The sequence below is a fragment of the Otolemur garnettii genome, unplaced genomic scaffold, assembly GCF_000181295.1.
Source record: "Otolemur garnettii isolate 467f Iridium unplaced genomic scaffold, OtoGar3 scaffold00027, whole genome shotgun sequence".
NCBI classification, from domain to species: domain Eukaryota; kingdom Metazoa; phylum Chordata; class Mammalia; order Primates; family Galagidae; genus Otolemur; species Otolemur garnettii.
The window spans coordinates 9,636,749-9,644,362 of NW_003852422.1; the positions used below are offsets into that span (position 1 = coordinate 9,636,749).

At 35.8% G+C, this 7,614-nt stretch overlaps 1 non-coding gene across 1 annotated transcript; it reads left to right on the forward strand.

Moving 5' to 3' along the window:
• The first annotated feature begins 1,087 nt into the window (after nucleotides 1–1,087).
• LOC111724855 lies at nucleotides 1,088–1,194 on the forward strand. Its single transcript, XR_002773066.1, has one exon. It is a non-coding gene; the product is annotated as a U6 spliceosomal RNA (small nuclear RNA).
• Nucleotides 1,195–7,614: the final 6,420 nt, after the last annotated feature.

Consider the following 7,614-nt stretch of genomic DNA (forward strand, 5'->3'; position numbering starts at 1 on the left):
TATAACAGAGATTACTAAAACTAACAAAACTATGTAAGAATATATACAGCTGACAAAGGTTTGGGACAGCATTCTATTGACCACTGGACTAAAAGACACAGGGTATTCTTGTTCTAGACTTATCTCTCAAAGGACCATTTCTTCAAGGTAGGACAGAGGGAAGAATGGTATTAGCTGCAACGGCGTGTTCTCCAAAGTCCTCCTATTCAGTAGAAATCAAGACATAAGATGAACACAGAACCCCCTCAGGGGGCAAAGACAAGAATTCTGGAGAGCAGTATACTAGTAAATTATTTCTAAGGATAAAAATCGGATGCCACACATTACAAACTCACCAGTTTTAACTTATAAACATGCTTTCACTTTGCCCTGGAACTCAGGCGAATTATAGGGAAAATATCAGCTTCTTTGGGATCTTGCCTTTAAGATATGTTTGATGGTCCCAAAGCATCATTTGTTCCATATACAGTTATTCCAAGTAATAAGGCAAAGCCCCGCTGACCCGGTGCCCAGCAGCCTTCTAATCACGGGCTGTACAGTGTGACCAGCAGCAGCGGCCTTTCCTGGACGTCTGAATGCTGGGCACGACTCCCTCTCATTCTCTCAGATGGTTCTCTCTCCGGCCAAGGGTAATTTCCTCTCACTTACGCATTAATTACTACTCTGCTGAATCTATTACCGAGGCGCTCCACAGATGTCTGAAATTTCCTCTCTGTGAAGCTCTGGCCTCTCCTGCACCATTTACTGTGAACTTGCCTTTGTTTTCCCGATGCCCTCCTCTGTCACGTCAACTCAGGAAGATCACCTGGCTCTGTGTGTGTCCATCTTTTGAACAACCACCTGGGAATTGTCCTAAGCCAACCACCCAGATCACTTGCTGCGTTCACCTTGTTTATTGCTGCATCTCGGAGGTATCTGTTCCTCACTGCCCGGATCCCACGTCTTCAACATCCTTTTCCACACGTTGCAGAGACATAGTTTGCTTTCTTGTTTTTGTTGCTTTATATGAAAGGTATATCCAGTTCCTATTAATCCGTACTGATTAGAAGGACATGTTTTCTATTTTCCTATTAAATTTATCTGTTAAGTGCTCGCTTCGGCAGCACATATACTAAAATTGGAACGATACAGAGAAGATTAGCATGGCCCCTGCGCAAGGATGACACGCAAATTCGTGAAGCGTTCCATATTTTTTAAAAAATAAAAAAAAAAAAAAATTTATCTGTTAAGTTCTTCGTTTTGTTTCTTAAATGTTTTCCTCTAGATTACTTATTATTTCTTCTTTTATTACACATATTTTTGCTGAGATCATATACACTTATGTTCCAGGAAAAAAATATATTTTGGCTACCCTGTTATTATTAGAATAAGATATACACACACACATGCACAACCCAAGTCTGGCTATGGATAACTATATGGGAAGGCATTAGAAAATTTAGAAAAGAGTACTTTATAAATATATTTATGCTCTAATGAGTCAGAAATGATTTGTTTCCAAAAGAAACAAAAAATTATTTTAGCAAATCTTTGTGCTGAAAAATTATATTGTTTTCTCATAAATGTTTGAAGTAGGCTAGCCTGCTGAAAAAAGTCCTGGGTTATTGGATGAGGAAAGACTCTGAATAACTAATTTCTTGTCTTGGCAATGTTGCCTAGACTAAGTAAAGAGTTTGATCACAGCATTCAAGTAAATAATAAGTTCACCAGTGCATTTATAAATTATAAAAGGAATTAATGGAGCACCATGCAAATTAAATTTTCAACAGTTATTGCAGCCATAACAAGAACCTTGGCAACTCTGATTTTACCAGTTTAAAAGTTCTGAGAGCAAATAGTAAAAAAATAAAAAATAAATTAAAAAGTGCAAAAACAAAACAAAACCCAAATCAGAGCATGCCAATCCTAAGTGTATTTTTTTTCCTCTCCATCTAAAAAAGCGAAGGATTGCATAATTGACACACTTCGTTTCCCCCTAACTTTTACATTTAAGAAGAGTTTCTTAAAAATTAAGGTTCAGAAAGGGTCTTGTCAAAACAAACGCTAAAACCATCATTCATCTTTTCCTCCATTATCATTTAAATTGTGTCTGAATCAAGGTATTTTAGACCAAAGGAAATCATCAAGCATTTCAGCCAAATTTAAATCCACTATTAGAAGGAACTGTTATGTAGAAAACTCATGAGATCAAATACTTGGAACTTCAGAAATTATAGAAAAAGGGTCATCAAGGTTTGACAAATGAGGCTATTTGATAAGCTACAAAAGGGATGAAATAATTTCTCAGGGTGGTTTTCCCTCTCTGTACTTTCATAATTAATATTTCACCATCATGTGGAAAGGATAAACCCAAACTTAATGGGTAAACATCATAGCAAGTAGTGTCAAACACACAACAAACACAGCCAGCCTGTGGAGCTGCCGCCGCTCCCAAGGAGACACTAAATATAGGCCCACACTTGATGCCAGCAGGAGTGAGTCAGCCCACAGCTACACCTCTGGAGGTGGAGGAAGAGGGAACAATCACATCTGTGCTTCCCTAAACAATCACTATTGGCTTCACTCCAGGTTGTTTGCTGAGAACACAGAACAACATCGCAAAGTAAATGGCTTTTTAGTATTTAACTTCTCTTTAATTCAGAAGCTTGGCCAAAGGACAGATTAATTGTATTCTAGAATTTTACTAAGAAGCACATTCATGCATACACACATATAAATAGACACGATTTAATTGGCATGGTAAGATACGGTAGAGACTAAATATATATTAGTCTTTTGCTCTTGTCACTTTATCAAATAGTATTAAAAACAAAATATTGACTGGGATAGTGGGCAATTGCTACAAAGAACAGAGAGAAAACTATAAGCCTCTTGAACACACACCAACTAGATGCAGTTCTCAATATCTCAAGGGACACGGAGCCTTTGACTGGCTCCTGAAGGAAAAAGTAAGATCTAAATTTGAGATTCAAAAACTGCAACTTCCCTGCATCTGTTACATAAAATACTTTTCTGAGGGAAAGTCTATTTCCGGATACTTATTAAGATTTAGATGGAGAAAATAAAATTTTACCTGCCATGGCCAACATCATGGCAGCCACGTCCATAACACAAAGACACACCAAGGGACCCCTGGACTATCTGAAATGCAAACATACTTTATGGATTAGCTAATTCCAACTCATCAAATGGGAGCTACTTTGGGAAATTAATCAGGACCAACACTATATTCACATTGCTAGTTCTCATTTTCTCTGTGGTTCCTCCTATCTAGAAGACTATCAAATGAGGAAATCTATACATCAGCTCATGGCACAGATAAATTCTAATAAAATTAAGTTTTTTTACCCTTTTATGTTCCCCTTTACCATCAATGGAATTTAAGAGATACTGTAAAAATATAATTTAATAACAATAAAAAGTTGGTATGCATAATTAATAAATTTTACAATTTACTGTCATAATACTAATTTGTAAAGCTGAAACCTACTTTTTAAAACTTTATACATATAATTTATACACATTATTTATTTGTGTTTGAATACCGATGTGTTAGTATTTCCTATTATACCTCATAAAATATTTTACCAATAAAGTTTAACTTTTGTATTTGTGTATTTCTCTCTCTCTCTCTCGTTGTAGGTATAATTCCTGGAATTTTTCAACCTGACTTAGTTTGAGTTCCACATTGCTTAGTATCAATTGGAAGGACGTAAGAGGTTTTATTAATTTCTCAATCTGTTCAAAGTAGATAATAATACATACTTTGTAAGTGTATCATAAGCGTAACTGAGATAATGAATATGAAGATCTCAGCCCAGACCTTCTAATAATTTCTCTTATGTGCATACGTATGTGTGCGTTTATCTGTATCCAGATATGGAAAGATCTAGACAGATAGATACAACCCATTCTACAATAGATAGGAATGGATTAACAAGCTGTAGTATATGTGTATCATGGAATACTATTTAGCCATTAAAATGGAGACTTTACATCTTTTGTATTAACTTGGAATGAGTTGGAGCATATTCTTAGTAAAGCGTCACAACAATGGCAAAGCAAGAATCCAATGTACTCCATTCTACTATGAAAACAGTAGATGACTGAATAGTAAGGTGGGGGGTAGGGGAATGAGTGAGCAGGTAGCGGGGAGGAGGGTGGGAGGTTATGTTGTGTGGTACACCTCTTGGAAGCAGGACAGAATTGTAAGATCTAGAAAATGTAATCAGTGTAACCTAATTCGCTGTATCCTCAATGAATCCCAAACAAAAAAAAAGGACTGAAAGTATAAATTAATGTATACTTCAATATGATCTCACTTGAAATCCTAGCAAGTTTATTTTATTTTATTTTATTTTAGGGGAGGGAAATATAAAAGCTGGTACTAAAATATTCATTATAGTGCAAAAGCCAAGAAGTGCCAATACATTATTAAACAATAAACATAACCTGAAGGGTCACCTCTCTCCGCTAGCTTGTTAATTCCTTACTGTTCCCATTAATTTATTAACGCATTAACGCATGAATTTCATGCTTTTGTCTAATTTTCATCTAAGGCTATGGAATTCATATATAGTATTTCTGTTCTCTATTTTTAACAATGTGCTTTGTGTTCTAGGAGATTTTCTTGATAAAACCAGTTTGCCTTTCAATTTTTACTGAAAACATATAGTTTTTAGTTAGATAAACACATAATCATAATGCGTTTCCTATTCTTCATTCAAATCTGTTTTTATCATCAAATTCAATAAGAATTTGTTCCTATATAATGGGCACATATTCCATCAAATGAAATTGAGCATATGGGTTATTGTCTTACGCAGATTAGTATGTCACATGTTTCACCCGGTTTTAGATCATCTCTGTTTATTATAGTGACTCAGGTGTTAACAATTTGACCAAATAGTTACTTACTTTGTCTAATCATATTTATATGATGTTATGAAACTTGCACATTCACTTGTATTACTGTGATCTACTTGTAATGAAGGGAAAGAAGAGCTGAGCCCATTGTATTTATAAGTGTGGTCTGCTCACACCTCCTGAGGGTCTTCAGCTTAATCACTACTTTTTTTCTCCAGTTCCACATTCTACATTTATTGCTAAATGTTAAGAATATAACTTTACCTTGCTACTCAGCAAAAGTGGCAGATAGAGTTTTAGCACATCACCTGGTTGCTCAAAATAGACTTCCTTAATGATCTGCCCTGCCTGTCATTTCAGGCATCCCGTATTCTCCGTATCTGTGTTAATTCCGTATCTGTTGCTCTTCTGTAACGACTCTTGTCCCCTCTGCTGCCTGCTTCTCTGCATCGGGTGGGTTTTGTTTTGTCATCTCTCTGGATTTTTTTTGTTTCACAGACTTCATTGTATTGGTATTTAATTTTTTTAAGCAATTCTTAACTGTGTGGGATTTACTCTTCAAAACATGAATGTTCGACAATTAAGTTTCCAAACTCATTCTAGAAAAAGTGCTACATACCTCACTGCTGAATATCACAAAGGTCACCTTTGAAATATTCCTCTTTGTAAGCTATGCCAGAGCCTAGTCCACCTTTCAGAACAGTTTTGGAGCGCTTTTTCTGGAATGAGCATCAGAACTATAATCTTGATGTCTTAAATGTCAAAAAATGTCTTCCTTTCAATATTTCCTTTATCTTCAGATAAAGAAATGAAGTCATGGGGGGGCAGATTAGGTGGGTAGGGAGGGTGTCCCACTACAGTTTTTGTTTACTGGCTAAAAACTCCCTCACAGACAGTGCTGTGTGCGCTGGTGCACTAACATGATGCAAGAGCCATGAGTTGTTGGCAAAGGTTTTCAGTTAAAAATTTTTCATACAGATATTTGGCATATTTTTTTCATTTTTTTTTCAATTTTATATTCTTCATGCACATAAGTACAGAAAAAAGAAATGGAGAGCAATATAGCTTTCTATGTGACTTACTATATGACTCCAGAGGGAGATGAGGAAATGACTTCCCAGTTTTCTAATTATTCACACTCACATCCATGATTTAGGAGGTTGATAGTATAGAAGGCTCATAATATCTTCTTTTTGGTTTTCTTTATCTTTTCATTTCATTAAAACTTAAGAATTTTCATATGAATGACAAAACACAGCTATAGTCCAGAAAGAAGGAGGAAAAAGGCATGAGAGGGGAGAGGAAAGAGGAAGTTGGTTGGGAGGAGGGAGGGTATTTGGTGGCAACTCACCTAATGTGCACAATGCAATGGTATGTTTCAAAACTATTAAGAGTAGAGTATAAATGTCTTCTGACAACAAATAAGTGAGTGAGGTGGTGGTTATGTTAACCCGTTTGATGTAAGCATTCCATATTGAATATCAAATCAGCACACCCCACCCCATAAATGCATTAATGTACACAGTTATGATTTCATAAAAAAACTAAAGAATTTTAAGGACATATGTATTAGATGGTTTATCACAGCTCAATTTATAATTACCAAGATGTAGAAACAACCTAAATGTCCATCAACCCTGGACTGGATTAACAAACTGAAGTAGATATATACCATGGAATATTCAGCCGTAAAAAGATGGAGACTTTACATCTTTTGTATCAACTTGGATGGAGTTGAAGCACATTCTTCTTAGTATCACAAGAATAAAAAAGCTAATCTCCAATGTACTCAATACTAATATGAAAACAGTAGATGATCTAATAATATATGTCCACAGAAGAGAAAAATTCAAGTCAATGCAAGTTGTGGGGAGAGGAAACATGGGAGGTGGGCAAGGCACTCCTACTTAATGGGCACAGTGTAAGCGTCTATGATACCTCTGTGGGGTGAGGGACTCTACCTAAAAATGCAAATATTGTAACCTTGTTGTTTGTACTCTTACATTAATCTGGAATTAAAAAAATATATACATAGAAAGGAAAATGTATTAAAATTATAATACTCAGTAGATACTGAAAACATTTCCTTGTTATTTTTTCTTTCTTTCTTTCTTCCTTTTTTCTTTTCTTTTCTTTTCTTTTTTTTTTTTTTTTTGAGACAGAGTCTCACTTTGTCATCCTTGGGGGTAGAGTGCTATGGCATCATAGCTTACAGCAACCTCAAACTCCTAGGCTCAAGCGATTCTCTTGACTCAGCCTCCTGAGTAGCTGGGACTACGGGTGCTCGTCACAACATGTGACTATTTTTAGAGATGGGGGTCTCCCTGTAGTTCACTCTGGTCTCAAACTCATGAGCTCAGACAATCTGCCCACCACGGCCTCCCAGAGTTCTAGGATTACAGGCATGAGCCACTGTACTCGGTACTGGTAACATTTCTTATCTTTTACTTTTTTTTTCCTTTCTTCAAATATGTATGCCTTTTTTGGTACCCTCTCTGTGTGTGTATACATACGTGTGTGTATATATATATATTTATATATATTGTCATTTTATTAATAATGATTGATTTTAATAGGAATTGCAAAAATGAATAAATATCAGGGTGTGTGTGGGGGGGGAGGGAAATTACTAAGAATTTCACGGCTTAAAATTTATGTGAATTTTTCTTAATCTGCCCCATGATGACCCCAGCCTATCAGAGAGCTAGACATGTGTTTGTCAGCCTTTATTTTTATTCTCACAAATTT